The 22,992-nt window shown below is 46.6% G+C and overlaps 1 long non-coding RNA gene across 1 annotated transcript in view; it reads left to right on the top strand.

Moving 5' to 3' along the window:
* LOC135920369 (uncharacterized) overlaps positions 1-17,502 on the top strand; it is a 199,414-nt gene extending 181,912 nt beyond the window's left edge. Inside the window, exon 3 of the long non-coding RNA XR_010570235.1 lies at positions 17,310-17,502. This is a non-coding gene — a long non-coding RNA (uncharacterized lncRNA). The remainder of the gene's footprint in view (positions 1-17,309) is intronic.
* Positions 17,503-22,992: the final 5,490 nt, after the last annotated feature.

The raw sequence follows: 22,992 nt of genomic DNA on the forward strand, positions 1-22,992 counted from the left end.
TATGACCGCCTCTGAGTGACTCAGCGATGAATGCTTGGGTGTGTAAAAGTAGAAAGTGGGAACCTCTATATTCCTTTTCATCTTTAAATCCCCCTCTCCAGTGCAGGGTAGCCTACCGGGCTCAGCCTGGATAACCTTCCTGCCTTTCCCTAATGACCTCTCTCTCTCTCTTATCCCTCGCTGTCGGCACTACATGCTCTAGCAGTTGAAGCACTGTCTCTTCTAGCTTTCGTTGGATAGTCACGTAAATGATGCCGAGCAATAGAAGGAGGGTAAAAAAAGTTTGACGTAGAAGGTATAGAGAAAAGGCAAAAGAATAAGAACAAATATGCGCAAAGCCTCCTATACCGCCCAATTTCTGGCCGGTCCGCCTGAGTGGGTTGCACTAGCCGTCACCATATTGTAAGATGATGACGGCTCTGACGAGGCCGCTGTGTATGCATGTCCCGACGATGAACAGGATGTGGACGAAACCAAACGGTATGTATATGCTTAATTAATCACTGAATTTTGCTGGAATGAGATAGGCTTTGAAAATAAAGGTGGGCAAAGGAAGCTGCCATTGAAAGAACGAGCCGATAAATAGCGGTGGAAACGATTTCAATGCGCAGGGGTGTCGACTGTCGACATGTAAACGGTTCTTAATGACGAAATTTCGGCTTTTGTTCGGTGTGTTTGTGCTTCTTTTTATTGATATGACTATCACTGCTAACGTAGAGTGTAATAATGACTTCTTCAACACACTCTCTGTTTATTTATTTTTTTATTTTCGAGGCTTTTCCACTGAGAGTTTTCGGTTTCGGCTCCTTGAGGAGATGCACCAAGCCCGGCGTAACGAGACAGTGGTTCATTACGTAAACTAAAAGAACGAAAAAAAAATGGCGTTTTCACTGCTCCCCAAGTTACAGAAGACATATTTTAGCGCCTCCTTGGTGCTATATATGGCAAAACATTTTCTTCACGTTATACAATTTCTTTTTACGACCGTTTACGACCTCGTTCTGCCAACTCTTCTTTGCTGAGGATCTGTTTTAGCGTCATTCTTAAGATGCCATTACTGTCATGTCGATCGCTGTATACAATATACGGATAAAGTAAATACTGTGTGTTTCACGAAATGCGCTTGAAATTTTACAAGAATATGCAAGATGAAATCTTTGAATAATCAAAAAAAGTTCGGGGGTTTTACGTGCCGAAACTACGATTTCAGGTTGATGCACGCTGTAGTGGGGGACTCTAGGTTATTTTCGTCCACCTGGGGTTCATTCACGGGCACCCAATGCACGGTGCACGACCGTTTTCCTTTTTTTTTCTTTCTTTCTTTCTTTCTTTCTTTCTTTCTTTCTTTCTTTCTTTCTTTCTTTCTTTCTTTCTTTCTTTCTTTCTTTCTTTCTTTCTTTCTTTCTTCTCATTTCACCCCCATCGCAATACTGCCGCCGTGGCCGGGATTCGATCACGGGCCTTCGGGCTTAGTATACATATAGGGAAGGTGAGATAATCAAATGACCTCCTCTGGGCTGATTTTACCGCAGAAGCATACGCTGAAAATTACTCGGTGTAGTAAACAGACAAGTAATTATGCAAGTCAGACTAATTAACTTTTTACGTAAGAGAGCCGAGCGGTTTTTAATGGAAGACTTGAAGCGCGCCACCCAAGATTCCAAGACGTTTACGCGGCTAATTTTCTGCAGCATAATGGATTCTGGCCAATTTCACGCAGAAAATCGTAACTGCCCAGCCGAAGTACGCATCTGTCGCGCCCTTAGTAGATGCCCATAAGTGACGTCACCGCTTGCGCCTCACCGTCGGGCAAACGTGAAGCGAACGATGACCGTGACTTGATAAGGACGCTCGCTTGATTCTCGCCCTCCACGGAGGCGCAAGCGGGGACGTCACTTATGGGCATCTACTAAGGGCGCGACAGATGCGTACTTCGGCTGGGCAGTTACGATTTTCTGCGTGAGACTGGCCGTAGTTCAGTACACTGTAAAAATTGCAGCGTCAAGTTCTTGCAATTCTCGAAATGGTTATGAGCTCCTCGTATGGCACGCTTCAATTGAGTCTTCCATTAATTGGAATCAATCGCAAAAGCTTTTTTTGGTTGGAAAAGTTATTAGTCTAATTTTCATAAATACTTGACTAGCTACTACATCAAGCCATCTCCATATGTATGTCTCTGTGGTAAAAGCAATCAAAAGGGAATTCTTTGAATTATCGCGTCGTCCCTATTTGTAAGCAGATTCTAACGCAGTTCGTGAAACACCCAGTAGGTTCAACAGTGAAGTCGAAACCGTGTTGTAGGAAATACTCCCATAAATGCTGGTGATTTCGTGCTGCGCGTTGATTCAATGTGATAGCATACGTGCGCAGTGTTGTAGAAAAAACGAAAAAGAAAACGCATTCTGACTTTTACGCCTGATATGACTGTTGAATGTGTTACATGTATGCGAACTGTCGAGCTGTATATACCCTTAATAGAACTCTCGTCCTCGAGGCAGGTCAGTTATTTTCTTTCTTTCTTGGGCACTTAAGCTTGTTATAGACACAGCGCAGAATCGGTCGATTAATGCGAAATCGACACAGAACGCTGTCAGAAAAGTGCAGACCGACGAAATGACGCCCGCTTATTCACACATACAGGGTGTGTCACTTAACTTGAGCCAAACTTTAAAAATATGCAAATGCCACGTAGCTGGGCGGAACCTGCTTGCCGTCGCTTGGAGATACTCAGATTATTTTTGCATTCTGTCTAATTAGACAATGAGTGCTAATTAATTAAACAACTTCTCAAATATTATAATTCTAAATTAAAAGTGTCAGCGAGAAAATTCTAGAGCAACACGAAACGCTGCCGATACAGCTTTCTGTTACTCGATACGTGCTACATAAAAGTGTTTTCGCCGAGCGTGAAAGAAGAACGCGAATGCACGCACAATTGTCGCGAGCGGTGTTAGATATGGAGCTGTTTCCTGCGATTACTTCGAGTTCCCCAGACCACATCGGATGACAGCACAGCTAATTGAGGAATGCAGAAGCAGGAAAGCGCATTCCAGAGGACGCACGTGCAAACAAGTTTGCGGCCCCCAGGTCAGGTGCCGCCGGGATTAGCAGGTGGGCCTCCGACAATGGAGCATGAGCAGCCCCCTCCTTCTCCAGCCTAGAAGTGGATTGCCAGTCTGCGAGGCAAGACCGCAGAGAGCCGCCAGGTGCGACACCGCGACACGGGCGCCTACCATTGGCTGAAAGTGGCGTCATCGGAGCGGACTCTCCCATTGGTCAAACATGACGTGACTTACAGTGCTCGAAGGGCTTATAAGAAGCCTTCCAGAGAGACCCGAGCATTCTGGGATATGCCCTGATTCCCTGATTCACCTCTCTCGAACTTCTTGCCGCGGGCCGCAGCGTCCGAGTTGCTGCCGGCCCGTAATGACTGTACTACTGGTAATTGACGCTCACCTCCCTGTATATAATGTAGAATAAATCCCTCCCAAGTTTTGGTTTTCATCCCGAAGTCCGTACTCCAACCCCTACAGCGGCCAGACGTGCGGCAATTGTGCGAGAATTTTCTCCCTGACACTTTTCATTTAGAATTATAATATTTGAGAAGTTGATTAATTAATTAGCACTCATCGTCTGATTGGACAGAATGCAAGAAATAATCTGAGTATCTGCAAGCGACGGCAAGCAGGTTCCGCCCAGCTACGTGGCATTTGCATATTTTTAAGGTTTGGCTCAAGTTAAGTGAAACACCCTATGTGTGAAGAGGCGCGACGAATTCATTTGGCCCCTATACATATACTATGCGACCTGAGCCGCACCTGAGACCGCGACTCCCGATGTTGGCTAGAAAGGTGTGAGTCACGCGATGCATGCTTCCGCGCCAGCGCGAAATGCGCGCGCATTCGACATGCCTTTTTTTCCCGTTCCGTGCGAACACTTTTCGCCGGTCTCGTTGCTTTAATTAGGCATTTAAGCGGGTCAATATTGCCTACTACGTCTTTTTCCCGCCAGCTTGTTCTCTCGCACTTTATTATTATTATTTTTTTACGTCTCTTATCTCTAAACCTGCTGCTCTCTTTTTTATTTATCACTGTTTCTTTCACACGCACATGGGAGCGTTGGTTCCTCACTGACAGCTAATTTATACACCTTATCGAGCAGCGTACGTCGACATTAATATCTCCGTAATCGGATCCTATAAACGTCAGCGCTTTGTACTTTCTTAACCGAGTCAGGCGTCCTGCCGCCCCTTATACGGGCGGATCTAAGAAAAGAAGAGAAACAAAAAAAAAAAGAAAATGTACAACTGTCAGACGCGCTGCGTCGAAATAAATTACCCTTCGCCGCACCTTCTCGATATCTCGCCGACCAATTATAGGTGTACGCACTCCACGCCCGCGACGCACCCAAAGGAATCGAATGCCTGTGTGGGGCAATGGTATAACGCCAACCGTTTAGCGCAATCAGCGACGCTGCAGCGTTTATAAATACATACACAGGCTCGCGAATAACCACGAAATATGTATTTCTTTTTTTCACTCGCGCGTCTCTCGCGTGTGTCTGATGATGCATGGCGTAGCTCTATTAATTGAAGCCGCGGTCGAGGCTATCTGGCCATTAATTTTACATTTTTTTCTTTCTTGACCTTTCGTGTATAGACCGCGTTTAGCGCTGGGTACACGTGCGGCGCAAATGAGCTCTCGCCGGTCATGTTATACACGATGAAAAATTTGTCGACACTCCGTAATACGCGTATATAAAGGCCCCGCTTGAATAAGCGTGATGTTTCGCATACCCTGCCTGCTTGATTCCATCTCACGTGGCGCGATTATATAACCGAGGAATGTCTCCGTTTCGCTTAAAGCGTTAAGGCTCGCCTTTTGTTCACATTTTATGCATATTGAACGTGAAGCTGCTCGCGCCAAAATAGGCCCGAAATGATACTGAATGAGCTGAAGAGTGTATTTATTTATTTATTTATTTATTTATTTATTTATTTATTTATACTTGCTTATCACTAAAACTGATTTTTTTACAGCCACACAAAGGAGTCAAATTATTATTGCATATTCGAACAAAAGTGGAGAAAAAAGAAAGCGCGGCTGGAACCATTCCCTCCCCCCTCTGCTCTTTTTGTAATGAGGAGGAGACGATACACCACTTTCTTCTATCTTGTCGCCGCTTTACTGCGGTTAGAAAAAGGTGGCTGGAAATACCTTTTCGAAGAATTGGCCTGGACTTGACAGAACCTGCAATTCTTTCGTTCGGAGCGTCCACTTTGGGATTCAGCCACAGGGATGCATGCTTCGCTGTCCGAACATTTCTTACGGAATCTAAACGAATGCCCTGCCAAATTCCTTTCTTTTTATTTTTTATTTTTACTTTTAAATTAATTATTACTCATTCAATATGACCTTCCTGATTTTATTTAACAGGTAATTCTGCGCTATTAAATGCTATTTCAATAGCTATTAGGAAACTTATGCTAAACATTAGGAAACAATTTCGAATAATCCACCCATTTCTTGGCCAATCCCCCATCGTGGGTAGGCGCCACACGCATCACAGGCTACAACAACAACAACAACCGCTGGCATGTGTAGTACGTATATGCTAGATCACAAGGCTTACGAAGGCTTACGTTGGCGCTCGCCTTAGTATGCACTTGCTACGTCGGTAACTCGACCAGTCACCTACTGACGACTATAATCGAAGTGACGCCCGTAGAAACGTATCTTCTGGGAACACGCTGTACTTTGCAATAACTGAAAGATGGAATATGATTGCTGCGCACCCCAGTGATCACATTTACACTATCAATATAAAAAAAAACATACCAGCCTAGAAAAAGAACAAAACGAGGACAGGCACTAACGAGGCGACAGAGACGAACGCTGGGATTACATAGCGTATTCTGGTTTAGTTGAAGTACACCTGCGAGCAAACATTTTACATGTGGGCCACACAACTTCGACAATAATTAACTTGATCAAAAATTGTGCGTCGCTATGGGGACTTGCATTCCTTGTAGGTGAGTGTATATAGAGCAACACGCGGACTTTATTATTAGTTTTTTTTACTAACATGACATATAAACTAGCACAGCAATACACTCTGTTCGATGGTTATGTTTCTCATTCTAACTCTGTGGTTTTCTCGTTTGGGCACATAGCGGCTACCAGAAAGAAAAAAATAAAGAATAACAAATAAGTAAACGGTATTCATGTCTATATATGCTCAATTTGAATGGAGGCCTAGTGAATTAACTCTAATTGTGACACGGTTTCTTTTCTCTGCCCCTCGTTGGTCCAGTTTGCTCGAAAACGTGCATACGGTGGGCGTGAAAAGCTTGCCAACCGCGGGATGTGAAAGAACGTTGAGCAACCGAGCGGGTTGTGACCGTATAGCGAGAAAAACAGTGCAACGCTCTGTAGCTCGCGTGTATAACATAGTACATAGTACGGGCATAAAATACGTATCTCACAGGCTGCATCCCCAGGCTCTGTAAATATGAAACTTTTTGCCAAATTCCGACGTCCGTACACTTTTTACGCCTAGTATAGGCCCGTAAGCGAGTCTATATGGCGGCGTATATATATATATATATATATATATATATATATATATATATATATATATATATATATATATATATATATACGGGCGTTGTGCACCTCAGTTCTTGATGTCGTCAACGCCAGCCCTTTGTGAGCAGTGGTTGCGGTGCTACTTATACGTTGGTAAACGTGCAATGCACTGTAGGATTTATGTCTCTCGGCATTACAGAACTGTCGGCGCCAGTCTAACACTTCTGAACATAGTTCTGAAAGCCCTTTACAGGCTTTCTTCCTTTCTTTCTTTCTTTCTTTCTTTCTTTTGTAGTGTTCAGAGGAGTAGGACGAAAAATAGTCTCGGGAAAGGTAATCCGAAGCTGTTTCCTAAAAAACGCGAAGGCCTGCATATCGTACTATAGGAACATCAAATTGAGCAAATAATTCCTTCGCCCAAGGCAACTATATAGATTACCTGTACACGCACGTAGCTATCTCCTATGCTGAAGACTATTTAATTGTCAGTAAAAAGAAAACCTTCAGGCACTTACAAACTTCTTTGATTTCGGGTGCTCACAGGGTGACCAAACCCTATATTGATAAGTATACCGCTAAGCGTCAATATAACATTTGCCTCTTATTGCTGCCTACGAAGTTGTCGCGCCGCACAGGGTATAGTGATCCCGCGATCTTTAACAAAGATATACGAACATTTCTACGCGAAAGCAGCTTTAATTGTGTCAGTCGAACGGCATTAACTTACAGCGAGCTTTGCATCGACCGATCGTCGAGTTTTTTTACTCATGGATCGTGCGACCCATTTATGAACTGTACAAGGATTGCTACCCGCTGCAAAGGCTCACGCATGTTTCTGTTTTAGGTTTTTTTTTAAGCGCTCGCATTAGGAGTGTCGAAGTGGAAAAAAAGTGCATACGTGTGAAGTGTGTGAAGCCGGCCACGTGGTGCACACACACACACACACACACACACAAACACACACACACACACACACACACACACACACACACACACACACACACACACATATATATATATATATATATATATATATATATATATATATATATATATATATATATATATATATATATATATATATATATATATATATATATATATGGCAACTGATGGTGGTCTGCTCTCCGGACCACCATCAGTTGCACTTAGCTCCTCGAAGAGGGCAGGACGTGTGTCGAATGAGCTCCTGAACAACACTTTGCATTGTGGTGAACGCCGTATAAAATCAATTACCCGGGACCTAAAAGCGGTGCGACGTAATGCTAACGCACTCTCGCATTTATCGCTAAATCGCCACTGAATTATTATTTTTTTTCTGTTCAATTATTCAACGCTGAGGAAAGGCAAACTCCAGCCATCCTGATGAGAAGCAAAGGCTTGACGTATTTGTACCGCGATGATGGCGTGCATTAACACTCGCCTAATATTGCTGCTGCTAAGAAATAACCCCGCGCTTATATATGGGTGCTGCAGCGCGCAGATGTTTCACAGAGTGAGCGCACACGGACCTCCAATGTTTGCTTATACAGAACGTTATAACTAAATACACAGGCTTGTGCTTCGAGTCAGTGGCCCGTCTGCCTCCTTTTTCTTCACGCTCATCGCGTGGCTGTCTTCTGAGCGCTGCACCCGTTACGAACACTCAGCGCAACTGATTCAAAAATACTCAGACCCGTCGCATAACGCGCTATGTTTATTATGCCCTTCAGTCCCATATTATCGCCGACCGTTTAAAAATTCGTTCTCCGGTAAAGCAGTTTGCCGTATAGAGACTAATTTCACATTGTCTTCTATTTTCAATGAAACATGGAACAGATTCCCCAAGGTAGGAGAAATAGGGGAAAAACGCAATAAGAAATTTTAGATCGCTGTCAATTTTGAAGCCATTTCTAGTGCGTGTTTATAATTGTGTGTGTGTGAATTAATTAATTAATTAATTATGGGGTTTTACGTACCAAAACCACTTTCTGAATATGAGGCACGCCGTAGTGGAGGACTCCGGTAATTTCGACCACCTGGGGTTCTTTAACGTGCACCTAAATCTAAGTACATGGGTGTTTTCGCATTTCGCCCCCATCGAAATGCGGCAGCCGTGGCCGGGATTCGATCCCGCGACCACATGCTCAGCAGCCCAACACCATAGCCACTGAGCAAATGTGTGCGTATATATATATATATATATATATATATATATATATATATATATATATATATATATATATATATATATATATATATCTGTGTGTGTGTGTGTTGTGCTATCACGGGTGCTCCTGCAGTGACAGTACTGAATTGTTTGTTTGTTTGTTGACAAATTGTGAGCAAGTTATCAATCAGCTTATGTGTGGAGGAGGAGGAAAGAGAAAAGAAGAAGGCAGGGAGGTTAACCAGAATAACGTCCGGTTGGCTACCCTACACCGGGGGAATGGGAAAGGGGAAAGCAAAGATCACAGGGAGAGAGAGGAGGGTATGATCTTGTGTTATTAGATAGAGGAACACACAAGAGGCGGCACTTAGTTGAACTTACCATCCAAGATCATGATGATGATGATCATCATCATCATTTATTATTCCCTTAAATATCCCAACAGGGATATTACATAAGGGGTGGGGGTTACATCGGTGTAAGAAGTTCATACAAAAGCAGAACAAAAATCAATAAGAATAACAAAGTGGCAGGAGACGTTAGGTAATCAATACAATGCAAACAGAACAAATTCGAAAAAAAAAGAAACGACGCAGTAGTACCAGCAGCACGGATAGCCGAGAGAGGAGCGCGTGGAAAGTGGCTATTGTAGGTTCAAGTGGACGGTTAATAGCTGCCGAAATTTGGAGAGATTGGACTCGGTAGTTGAGCTTCTACGAAAACGATCGTGTTTCGTATTATGATTCGCACAAACGTGACATGTGTGCCGTCGCTTTTCATTTTCGGAGTGCACCACTCGCATTCAGCGTTATTTTCCTTCCATGCATATATTCCTTTATTGTTTTGCAGCCTTCGCTCGGAACAAGCGTTGCTTCTACCTATGTGGCTGAGGAGGTTATCGCGTTCAGAGCAGTTCTGAGGTCTCCTGAATATTCTGGCCCAAAATGTAATCGCGTGCAGAATCTTTGAGCCATTTTGTACATCTTATAGGACTGTATGATGCGATCACAACATCTGTGGCGTATAAATGCACGCGTTCAAAGAAAGGACGACACCAGAAAAGTAAAAAAAAAAGTATACTCAACGATCGCAAGAATGAAACGGAATATAACGAAACCAGCATGCTGCGTGGCAAGCCACAGTCGACTGTATATACGTCTATATATGTACGCGGTGCAGGTGCAGATGTGTGCAGGACAGAGTGCTTATTCGGCCAATGACGAAAGCGAACGTCCAAGCTGGGAAGCCGTCTTCCTCTTCACCCCCCCCCCCTTTTTTTTTTTGTTCGGCAGAGTACGCAATGCAGAGATACGCACGTCTGTATAGCAGAAGCCCACCTACGCACTGCCGCAACGTTAAACATATATGAGAGAATTGCGGATCGAGGCGTTGTTGGACGTTGCCAAGCGTGACGTACGCGTAACGTCTATATAACACGTCGCTCGCAACGTCTCTCTTCGACTCCTCTCTCAAGCCCCCCCTCCCTCCTTCTGCTCCTATTTTGCTGTTTCTTCACAAACTAACCTACCTCTCTATATACTGGGAGTGACTGCTGAAGTTCTGAAGCCGTAACGTCTTTTGCTTTCTTTGTTCGTTTGGCTTGTGCATAATCACACACACACACACACATTATATATATATATTCTGTTTACTGGACCTCCATTCTCATAACACAGCTGCCCCATTATTTCCATTAGAATATCCTTGGGTATCTTCCTCTTCCCTCTACCCCCCCCCCCCCCTCCCCCCCCCCCCCCTTTCATGCGAGGTTGCGGTGATCCATCACGTAAGCCAGTCCTCTGTGTGCATGCACGCTGGCGTCGGGAAAGCGCGTCTCGCACTTTCCTGCGCCGCGCCATCGCCTTGCGAGGGCTTGTGCGCCACGTGACCTCTGTGCGCACATCGAGAGTGCGCCCCTGGCTCGATCTCACTTTTGTGCGCGGTTTCTCGCTGTCGTTTACTTCTATGCTGCGGACTGGTCTGATACGAGTCTATAAACTCTTCGCTTCGCGAGCGGGGCTGGTAGATAATGGTGTAGTGGCGGCGCGATACTAAGCCTGATTATACTACAGTTAAGGTTATGAAAGAAAAAAAAAACTAAGTGTTTCGCTGGTCATCTGTAGGAATCGGGTATCACTTCCAGATTCTGCTGTCACTCGAGCATGCTGTGCCTGCCTGCATCTGTGATGCTGTCGACCATCTAAGCTCGAAGGTACGCGCATTCGCGTTGATTTTGCATTGAAGTCGAGAGAGGTCTATTGAATAAAAATAGAGGTGGTAAACTGTGGCGACCCGCCGCGGTATTGCAGTGGTTATGGCGTTGCGCTGCTGATTTCGAGGTGGCGGGTTAGAACCCGCTCACGTTGGCCGTGTTTCTAAAGGCGTGAAATTAAACAAAGAAAAAAAAAACGCTTGTGTGCTTAGCTTTAAATGCACGTTAAATAATCCCAGGTGGTCCAGATTAATTCGAAGTCCCACATTACGCCGTAACTCTAATTATAGATCGTGGTTCTGACACGTAAAAAGACGAGAACTTAATTAATTTACTTGAATTGTGGCATTTTGGTCTTGTCATCAATGGCGGACCAATGACAGCCAGGACGTCGGCTGTTTCACTGAGCAAATAAAAAAAAAATGCCAACGCCATCCGGTAGGGATTCTCCGCGAATGTCATGACATTCTTGACGATAACAGCGCTTGTATCAGCGCTTCATTTAATGTAGTGTCTCTGAACTGTTTCCTGTACGTGACCCCTTTTAGTAATAGCAATAGATTTACTGTTGAGGCGATATGCTGTCGCACGGCAAGCGTTGAGTAATTGGAAACTGTTGGCACGCGTTGTTTTGGACGTGAGCGTGGCCGCGACGCTTCTCCAATTGCGGCCTCCATGCCTCGTATACAGCTTCATATTCACACTATAGGATTGCTAAAGTGAAGTCTAGCACTGTAATCCTTCAACCATTGTGGGAATTATGCGCAGTTTGAGGATTTTTCCGCGCTTTTTATGAAGTTTCGCGGGCAAGAAAGGCAGTGGCTTTTTTTATTGTTTCTAGTGGTTCACCTGCGTTGCACGGTGCACAATGATTACAGAAACCATGCCAATCATTGCTATAAAATTATTTTCCGATCACAGATTACGGTAAAATAAGAAGCCAGAAGGTTTTCGAAGCCGAAAATAGCGATGTTTAGACCAAAGCGATGAAGCACAGTACGCATCATTCTTATTCCGGATGAGGCGTAGAGAAAGCGTGGCACGCCACGCAGACACTGCAGCGCGTTTGCCTCTAGCGTACTTAGCATGAGATTCTATTGTTCTCCCTATTCAATAACATTCATTCCACTCATCGGATTACGCCGATGTGCTGCATGAACGCGTGGGAATCGCGCTAAGATATATTTCTAAGAAAACTCGCGCATGCTCAAGACGATCTGTCTCTGACAATTCCGTTTATATATAGATAGCCGGAGGCGCACGCTCTTCCCGTTCAATCCAGCGACAACGTTTAATGACGCAACGTCCGTTGCGTCATTCGTACGTGTGTCTCATTATGCGTGCGCATAAGCATTAAGCGTGAGACGCACCGCATTATAATAGCAATGATAACATTCACAGGCGATCGCGCTAATGTCGTTATTGTTTCCATCGCAGATGCAGACTGCTCGGCTTCTCCCATCCGTGTCCCGAGCGATATTCTTCCTGTGCTTGAGAGAGAGAGAGAGAGAGAGAGAGAGAGGGAGAGAGAGAGAAAGAGAGAGAGAGAAATTATAAGGGAACAGCAGGGACATTAACCAGGCTGAGCGCAGTATAGGCTACCCTGCATGCACTGACGAAAGGGGATTGAAAGAGGAGAAGGAAGAAAAGAGTTCACAGTTTGAACTGTTACACACACAAGCATTCATCGCTGAGACAGTCACAGGCGGTCATACAGGCTGGCGCATTTCAAGAAACACAGCAGCGCGTTTGTGGCCTTGCGCATAGCAGACGCACGAGGCCACGGGCCCAAGATCTTCCCTCTGTGAAAGGCCTGTCATCTAAGAGCCCCAAAGCTGTCCGAAAGGCAATCCTCACGTCTTCGTATGTGGGGCAGTCACACAGGAGATGTTTGGTCGTTTCTTCGACACCCCATTTGCTGCAACTAGGACTGTTCTCCATTCTATTAGGAATGAGTAGGCGTTTGTGAATGAAACTATACTCGCAGGCCGCACAGTAACGTTTCTTCCCGTAGGTTAAAGATGTGTAAAAGTTTTAATCTCATGTATGGGTCCATGGCCCATAGGCGCCGGTTAGTGAACTCCAGTGTGTTCTATTTTCTTTGAGTTAATATGGGCAAGACCGCTGAGGTGCCGCGCTGCATCCGTTCTCGACAATGATATCGAGGTGCTTTCACATTCTCCATATGGCTCACGGGCCACTTTGTCGGCACTATAATTGCCACTGATGTTGCAGTGTCCAGGTAGCAACCGAAATACAATGTCGTGGCCTCTCTCTATTGCTCAACGGTAGCGTAATTGTATCTCTGCTACCAATTGTTCATATGAGCTGCGGCTTGCCAACTTGCCGACTTGTGCCCTGAATCAAGTCGCTCTACATATACTGCATGATTTATAATGCAATAGAGTTCATATTTATGCAGTCGGCTTTTCGACTCTAACAAGCTCTACTGGTGCAGTCTTCATTCCGTCGATGTCAATCTGTAAAAGTTCAAGATCAGCCACGTCAGAACATCGACAGGGTCCGAACTCACCGCCCTCCGTAGCGGAGTGCTGTATGTGCAGCAAAAGTCACCAAATCACTGGGCTGTATTCTGTGACTCAAAGGCAGCCCTGCAATCGCTATTTCTCCACATTTCTCTACATCTGCGCTTGCATTTCTTAGTGCCGTTGCAGAGAAATCTGGTATCAGTCTTGATTGGGAGTTCTACAATGTAAAAAACTTCGCATGTAATGAACTGCAGAGCGCATTGTTAATTACGAAAATGAGCAGTAATAAAGCGAGTGTGGAATGAGAAACAATAAATAAATAAATAAATAAATAAATAAATAAATAAATAAATAAGTAAATAAATAAATAAATAAATAAAACAGAATTCCTCTTTGACAAGTTTCACAGCGCTGCCGGCGCGAAAAACAAGTTTCGAGTTTCAGTTTTCCCACAAGAAATACCCTAGCAAGTGAAAGAAAAGTAAAATATCCTGGAAACTGCAGGTGAGATGCGTATGCATTTAGGATGCATCTCGCCGCGACGTTTGTTTTATCTGCATGCGACGCACTTTCCCTAGCAATTTCGAACGTGCATGATAAAATAGGCTAGTTAAAAACGTCCACGCATTCCTCAATTCCTTTCGCTTCCTCCTCGTCTTACCGCAGAAGCGACATTAGTGATTAACGGTTGTAAGTACAAGCTAGTTACAGCGTCTCTTCTAAATCGTTGACCAGCGCGCAGCTGTGTGTATAGTCCTCGTTAGCTTCAGCCTAATCGCGGCCTCTTCGTGATAGTCGCGTGACACGCCTTTCAATACATGCAGCGTGTGATACGCAACCGCGCGACTTGTCTGGACGGGCAGCACCTTCAGTATACGAGCTCGCGTCCCTCTCGCTGTTTCGCTGATTGGGATTTCCGATAAAGCCGGTGTTAATCACCTTTAAGGGCTCCTCTCCTGCTGGGTGCGACAATGATGCATCACTGCCGGAGCGCGCGGGCGTTGTAATTAGCCACTATACAGAGACTCTCTATAGCGTTGGATGTACTTTCATTTCTCCTTTCTAGCAGATGTGAATAAGTTATGTTAAAGTTTTATCGGACTGAGCGGGCTCGCAGTGGCAGTCATACCGAATGCGCCGCCCTTTTTCGTCGAAACCAGGGCTCGGCAGCAACCTTTTGCACCCAGTGGACCGCGCTATATACACAGTTGTGCTCTAAACATTTTCAACAGGTGGAACTCTGCGCACTCTAAACATTTTAACACGCTGATGGGTGCATAGAGGGTGCTTGGTTTGCCCCATTGCTGGCACGTTCATCCTTAAAGGGTAAGATCGAATCGTTACTGAGGACAAATGTTTTCCTTTTTGGCGATCCTTTGTGACAAGCAAAAACAAGGATAGTTGCGACGGACGGCACGAAAACCGCACAAAATCAACTCTAATAGTTATCGCTGTCGAACTCTTGTGTCAGATATTCAAGCGCGTACCTGGTGGTCGGATTTAACACACAGTTTTCAACTGAGGCTTCTCTCATATCGCGGATATGAGAGAAGTTTTTTTGAGAAATATGAGAAAAATTGCTTTTTCTTTAACCTTAAGGGTAAGGGCGTTAGGCAAGGGACAAATTATCATCCTTAGGTTGTAAAAGTTTTTAGAGCGCGTACCCATCATGCGAGATGTACGGTGTCAGACGATTCTGGTTAATGGCATTGATGTATCGATTTTTATGGCGCAAGGGTCAGTAATGGCCTAAGAGCGCCATCTATTCTCATTGGATTGTGACGAATCAAATTAACATGAGGTTGTCAAAAGATAGTGATAAAAAGAAAGTCTGTGTCATTTTGGCTGACCATGGATGTCAATTTGGGCATATTTTGCAGTACGAGTATCGTTGCCGCGTGGTGGTGGCGGTGTTGCAGCAAGTCTGGTTAGCTTGGCATACATAGCCGGCAATTGTTACGCCCGAGCCTCCTGTGAATGTCACTGTGTGTGTCACCAGGTGTCGAAGAGCCCCGTGTCTCGCCTAACGGCAAGCAGTAGTCGTTGCACCCTCTTCCTGATTGCCGCAGGCCCTCCGCGGAAAACGATGTCTTCAAAACACCTGTGCGAAAGACCATTCTTTTTCAGGCTGTCGACCATCGCTTTCTTTTCTGTGTCGAACTGCGGGCATATCTAAATGAAATGTTCGATATCGGCGATGTCACCACAGAAGGCACAGAACGGGGAAGCGCATCACCGGGTCCTGAATAACCAAGCCGGGGTGTACGCGCAGTCTGTTCGGATGCGGTACAACAGCATTGCTTCTGTCCGAGTAAGTCCATAAGTAAAACTGATGGATAGCCCTAAAGTGAATGCGGATTGCACTCTCAGGGCTCTGAAAAATATTTGGCGTGCCGCAGGAAACAGCGCGGCTTGGTGTCGAGGCTTGCAAACTTTAATCCGAAAATATTTAGTTCGTGACCACGCGACTTTACAAGAATCGAGTCTCGTCACTGTCCAGACGACATCTCAAAAACGTGCAGTTGCACAGTTGCTGAAGACTCTCGGAACGCAGCAGCTGAAAGTACTCATCGATCGTACAGGTCATTTTTGAGTTCAGTGAGCGATGTGCACGACCTTATAAGCCAGTGTTTCGGGAATGCAGCAGCTGTGTAGGGATTGGGGGAAAGGATTAGAGATGGGGGAATTTCGCGGGTCGTCCGCAGCCCAGTAGGCTCGCCTCAAGGGCAGCTTGACTGTCGATTCCAATTAACCCAATTGCCTTTTGTTTTTGTTTTGTTTTTTATTGTATATCCGCTTCCTATCCTCATTCAACGAAATTTGCCTGAGCGAAACGAGACGAAAAGATCTTAGCGACAGCGCAATCCGCCATTGCCTCACTTTACTCGGGTAATCTCCATCGCTCTCAAACCAGCGCTAGTCTCATGCCTTGGCGCCTACAACGCGGGGTCGTTGCAAAGTGCGTTGACACCTCCGCATCGGTCTTCAAGAATGCCGGGTTGAACTAGGGTGGTTGCTTGGGCTAGTTGGTAATTCATGATCAAAAATAACGTACAACGCGAAGGACAAGGACAGCGATAGACGACATACACAGCGCTGTCACATCGGGTGTTCTAACAGCAAGTCACTGTACTAAGAGCATGGTCACCTGAAAAAAATAAAAACATTAAGCATTACGATTTCTATCTGTTTAGATACGTGACTTCACCAGGGTTCAGCGCGATAGAAGGAGCACTAACGCAAATACTACCAAGTTTTCTGATGAAATCAGCTTCCACAATTTCCCGGGTGAGCTGTGAGCTGTGTCTCACTAAAACATCAGTATCTTCAAAGAATGGCACGCAGCCGCACTCCCGGCAATGGATGCCCAAGTGGCCTTGTACAGTGCTGCGGACGTTGTTACAGTGCTCCCTTAGTCGAGCGTTTAAGCACCTGCCTGTCTGTCCAACATATTTACTGCCGCAAGACAGGGGAATTTGGTAGACTACATTCATTGTGTACGTCATCAAACATTTTCTGTGCCCGACAGAACAACAACTCTGATGCGATTTAGGCGCGTTTACACGCTTACAGAGCCTTGCCAATTTTTCCGGGGCTGAGAAACGACTGTGATTCCTGCACGCTGCCCAATTTTCTTTAGCCTATGGGAGACATCATGCACATACGGCAGCACTGCAAACCTGCGTCTTTCAGCCCGCTGGTTCCCTGATTACGCGGGAGCATCTCGTTTTGTGCGCCTCAGAAGCTGTTCCACTATGGCTGAAATGGCAGCGCTGTGTATGTCGTCTATCGCTGTCCTTCTCCTTCGCGCTGTACGTTATTTTTGGCCGGGTTGATTTTCATGTCTGTGTGTCTATTTCTCATTGTTTCAGTGCCACGGGCTTCAAGCACAAGAAAGGGGCGCCGGAACCGTAGAACCACCAGTCTCGGTACTCCTGCACATTGGCAGCTTTCTAGTCAAAGGAAGGTGGAAAAGAAGAGGAGGAAAAGACACAGAAGCTTTGCTCAGATCTCGAATAAAACCTGCTTCTTTGCACCGCGGGGAAGACGTGCCCACGTCCAAAATGTGCTTGTTTTGTATTTCTTTCTCGTAGTCCCTCTCGTCCACGGGCGATACATCCGTGGAAATAAGACACGCGGGGCAGAGTTCGTCTCCAGGTGAGCTACTTTTCAGAACTTAGCAGTCTATATAGTCTACAGTTACCAGTCGCGCACGGAAAGAGCATGCGCGTACATAGGCCGGAGGACACCGTGCTTTTTCTACGCAGCCTACGCACGACGACTGTTTAAAAACGGTGTATAGTTGGTCGAGGTCGTATCAGCACGCGCATGGGTATGACCACCCCCTCGCAGTCCAAGCTCCCCGTTTCTGTGGCGCTTCATCTGCATGTACTGACTGCTCAAGGGGCATCGGCGGTGCCGTGCCGCGCAGGGGGCGTCAGTTCCGCGCACAGCGCAGAGCTAGTTTTCGAGATGGCCGTATATGCGCGCATCGCAGACTCACTATTATTGAGAAGCACTGCGCGTGCCCGACAAAAAAACTCGCTTTTCTGATGTTTTCGTGTGGCCATAGGAGTGCAGGGAGTAAGAAGAACAAGGTGCGTATATATATATATATATATATATATATATATATATATATATATATATATATAGGAGAGAGAGAGAAATGAATGTTAATACACGAGAGCTTTAGCCAAAATATATCTCCGGTTGGCTACGGGGAGCGGCTGGAAAGATGAGATGAAAGGGCAAAAAAACAAAGCTGCGGAAAGGAACCGTCCTCGCGCACTCGATGAGGCGCCTGACAACCACCGCAGTCTGCCACGCAGTGCCGACGCTTTCAAAGATCGCGGTAGTGCTTGTAAGGTTACTCGGACCGATGTCTATTTGGACCAAGATTCGAGAATTCTGTTGTCTGTGAGAAGAAGTTTGCTGACTGACGCCGAATGTGTCAAACAAGGTGGAGAGCAGTGTTCCTTAAACACTGAAACGGAAGCGCTGATAGCACTTAGAGCACTCGCGCAGTGTTCTCTCTCCGAGAACGCAGAAACTTCCCATTCGGTACTATAGACCATTCATACATGTAAAAGGAGCATGTATTCGAGAACGCCACTCCGACCGATAGACGACCTAGAATAGGGTGGCAAAACACGCTCTGTCTCCACGCGCATCCAGGTACTATAATTTATGTCACGTCGTGGTAAACATAACAGAATGTGGAGCTGTAGGTGGGGATCCACAAACGCGCTGGTTTCTGAACGGTCAGCCGAGTTTCGTTGCGTCAGTCGCAGCTCCCATGCAAGCGCACGAAGCTTGCCTACTGTGTCCGCTTTAGAAACTGACTTATTGACACACTTACGATCGGCCTGCTGGTGTACCGATCTGCAAAATTTTCGCAGCCCACCGCAGCTGCAGGGGTAGCGATCTTCGGAGAAGGAACCTTGGAACCCTTCCCAGCCCGTTGCGACGACTCCCTTTGTAAAAACGACAATGGGCCTCGTCAACAGCCGACCGGCGCCAGTATGTCTAGCCACGTTCGGCGGACCGTGTATTGTTGGTAGATTCGCCGTGGCCTTTACGGTTTGTTCGGAGCAGGCGAACTTCTGGAAGGGTATGTTTTGCGGTGTGGTCTCACGGGCCCCAGAAGTCGTCACAATCATTGGACAAACGCGGCGGCCGCTGACTGCGGGGTCAACTCTGGGATCAAGAGACGCCTGCTCGGGGCAAGCCCCTGTCTCCGAGTACCCTCTCACCTCGGTGTGTTCAGTGAAACCTGTGCGGAAGTGAGTGCGTAAATCCTCCCCCGCAAAGGCGGGTCGGCTACGATGACTTTGGACGCTCCCATTGGTCGAAGGTTGAACGGCAGTTTTCCCTCACCCCCGTAAGATCTAGGGAGGACAGAGTTTTTTCAAGGAGCCGTTTACGGCTGCTTGGAGTGCATTCTCTTTCAGTCATGCTAGACTGATGAACTGTAACGTTCTCCACCCTTCATGTAGATATTGTAAATAAATCACATATTCCTCGTTCTCGATCAGAACAAGTCCCTCCCTTCAACAACTTCGTCAGCGTGGATGAGACGGACGACGGCATGGGCCAGCTACCATCTATTTCATGCCCAACCCCAACCCTTACAACTCGCTGGCAGCGGTGCGACGGACTTTGCGACGTGGTGCTGTGTCTGCGGTCAGTGCTTGGTTCTTGCTTTGACTCTCTAGGCTTCATTTTGTGGTTGTTCTGTTTAGAACAGTAGGGAAGCTGGCTTGTTGATTGTTAGCTAGGTTGTGTTTACCTTGGTATGAGCAGGACCAAGGCAGTAAAGCAGCAATCATGGAGTTAAGGGCACTGCTGAGTGACTAATTGTTCATTGTGGGTGAGGAACTGGGCCTGGAGGTACGCAAGGAAATGCTAAAATCGGAATTGTTGCAGCTGATTTCCAAACAGGCCAGGGACTATGACATTGAAATCGGATTAGAACTTTTTAGGAAAAGAGAGAAACGGGACAGACCGACAGAAGAACGGGACAGAGAGGAAGGCGAGAAAGATCGCGAGTTAAGAAAAAGGCAACTTGAACATGAAAGCAAACGTTTGGAGTCTCAAGGAAGTGAAGGTGCTCTGGGACGATCAAGAGAGGCAGAATCATACCACATGGACAGGCTGTTAAAGCCATTTGAGTTCGGGAACAACATAGGCTTGTTCCTATGAAATTTTGAACCGACTTGCGAGAAGGTGAACTTCGGTCCGAGTACATGGCCACAGTGGTTGCTGTCTATGTTGCCGTGTGAGGCTGGGGAAGTAATCGCCAGACTCAGTGCGGAAGATGCATATGATTAGGTGAAGGTCAAGGCTAGTCTTCTGAAGAAATACCGCCTTTCAGCCGAAGCTTTTCGGCAAAGCTTTAGAAGCACAGGCAAGAAGGATAGTGAGGGATATCCGGAGTTCGCATATAGCTTAAAGGCAAACCTAGTCGAATGGTTGAAAAGCGCGGAAGCGTACGTGAGCAGAGACACGATTATTGAATGCATGTGTCTACAACAGTTTTACAGAAGCATCCCGCAATCTCTGAAGCTGTGGGTGCAAGACAGAGGGAATGTAAACACTGTGGAAAGGGCGGCTGAATTAGCCGAAGAGTACGCAACGCGTAGAAAACTGAACACCGAGGATGGAAACTGGGATGGTCGAAATGGACCACGGAAACCATTTCCGTTCAAAAAGGGTTCGCAGACTAAACGACCGGAGCCTGTAGACGTCCAGGAAAAGCCCTAAGAAAAGAGCGGGGAGAAATCAAACGGGGAAACCGTACAAAAAGAGCAGAAAAGAAAATTTACATCTTTCAGACCGATTCGCTGCTACAACTGCCACAAACTACGATATATCGCGGTAAACTGCGGGAAGCCTAGCGTAGTTTTCTTCTACGTGGAGGAAAAAGACGAGAATATGGAACTTTTAAGCCCATATCTTCACGACCTGCAAGTTAAAGGCAAACCATGCAGGGTGCTAAGAGACAGTGCCGCCACGATGGACATTGTCCATCCGTCTTACGTGACGCTAGATGACTTCACCGGAGAAGTAGCATGGACAAACAGGTTGTAGAAGAACACAGCGTGTGTCTGCCCATGGCCAAAGTCCAAATCAGTGGACCATTCGGGGAGCTCGTGACCGAAGCTACAGTTTAAAAATTTTTGTGTTCGCAGTACCCTTACATTTTTTCGAATCGTTCGAATCAGTTACTGCGTGACAAAGGGCTTAAACTGGGAGAGGGCGGAGTACAGGCGTTGACGCAAGGCCAAGCTCGTAAGATCGCGGCTCTTTCGGCTGAAAATGCACAAGCTCCTCCAGCGGAAGCAGAAAAGGGGATAACTTCAATACCTGAATCTGAGCTAGGCCTGAGGGACAAAAGAACAGTTGAGGAGAGCCTGCCAGCTGAGCAGCTCAGTGAGAGCGTAGCACTAGAGTGTGAAAGTTCTAGCCTGCAGGAAGAGCAAGCGGACGCAATCGCAAGCGAGACAGGGTCGTTATTATCACCAGCCTCAAAAACTTTGATCAGCTCTTACGTGTGGATAGAGAGTCACTGGAAGCCGAGCAAAAGAATGATGAGAGCTTAGCTAAATTACGTGACACAGCTAAAGAAGGCATTGCTAGGCGCAACGTGACGATACATGTGAGAGAAGGATTGTTCTATCGGCACTACAGAGACCGAAAGGGTAGGATTCTAGATCAGTTCGTCGTACATAGAAAGCGCAGGGAGGACCTTCTGAGTCTCTGTCATGGAAATGGGTGGTCCGGCCACCTAGGCATAAACAAATCAAAGGAAAGATTGCTTATGGAAGACTAATGGCCTGGCTGTTTCAAAGACGTAGAAAACTTTGCAAGATCATGCGATGCCTACTAGAGCTCGAGTAAACCAGGACAAACTTGGAAAGCTCCGCTAAAGGAAGCGCTATCAATAACAGAACCTTTCAGACGACTTGTGATAGACACGGCACGGCCTCTACCAAAAACGAAGAGAACACCACGCGCGCTCGTCGAGGTCAGACGTGCCTAACCGCTGCTCCACGGCACGTACTTCGACTCGAACCGCCGCCCCCAGCCGGGGGCCCCCAAGGCACCGCGAGCGGCACGGCTGGCCTCGAGACCCCGGCGGCTCCAGCTCCCCAGCTCTGTGCATTTTCATCGGAAGTTAAGCGTCACCTGAGTGAGTACTACTGCTATCTGCACCATACTCTAACCAACGAGACCACATCGCTAATCACTGCGTTCGAAATAGCAGCTAAGACAAAAGACACCACGCCTCGGTAGGCCCGGTCAGTCAGTGCACAGCATGGACACAGACGATCCTGCGGGCGACACCGAAGAATCAGGAGCTGCATTCACGCTGGTCACTTCGATAAGACGCACGCAAGAAACACAGAACGTTGTCCTCCGTCTCGGAAACCGCATCAACCTAGCTACCGCATCGGCATTCCACCTCACAAACGACATAGTCACGGCCACCGCACTGACTGTATCAGAAACCAAGGACCTCGACATCCACATCAGGCGCACCCAGAACTTCATTATCGCTTCCACGAAGCGAGAATCAACGCTGCAGAAAATTCTCGCCTTGCTCATAGTCGTTCACAACGGCACCGAACACCAAGCCACAGCTTACAAAGCCAGCGAGCCAAGAAACGCTCGCGGAGTAGTTCGAGGACTACCAATAGAAATCCCGGATGACAAAATTAGCGCGTACATCACCGTCAGGGACGCCGAACTTCTCAGAACACGGCGCCTCGGCAAGAGTGAATGCGTCCTGATCACAGTAAGAGGCCCAAAGCTCCCGCGCGTCGCACTAGTGGGACGGGTAGTCACATCGGTGGCTCCCTACAGGCCCAACGCGGTACAGTGCGCATTATGCCACATCATAGGACACCGAACGCACGTCTGCCCCACAGCACAAGATTACATTGCATGTGAAGGATGCGGCACCCAATTCACCCCGGGAACTGACCCTAAATACACACCCCACGACTGCGACATGAAATGCTTAAATTGTGAAGGCGCACACAGCTCCCG

Source organism: Dermacentor albipictus, unplaced genomic scaffold (assembly GCF_038994185.2).
Source record: "Dermacentor albipictus isolate Rhodes 1998 colony unplaced genomic scaffold, USDA_Dalb.pri_finalv2 scaffold_13, whole genome shotgun sequence".
Lineage (NCBI taxonomy): Eukaryota > Metazoa > Arthropoda > Arachnida > Ixodida > Ixodidae > Dermacentor > Dermacentor albipictus.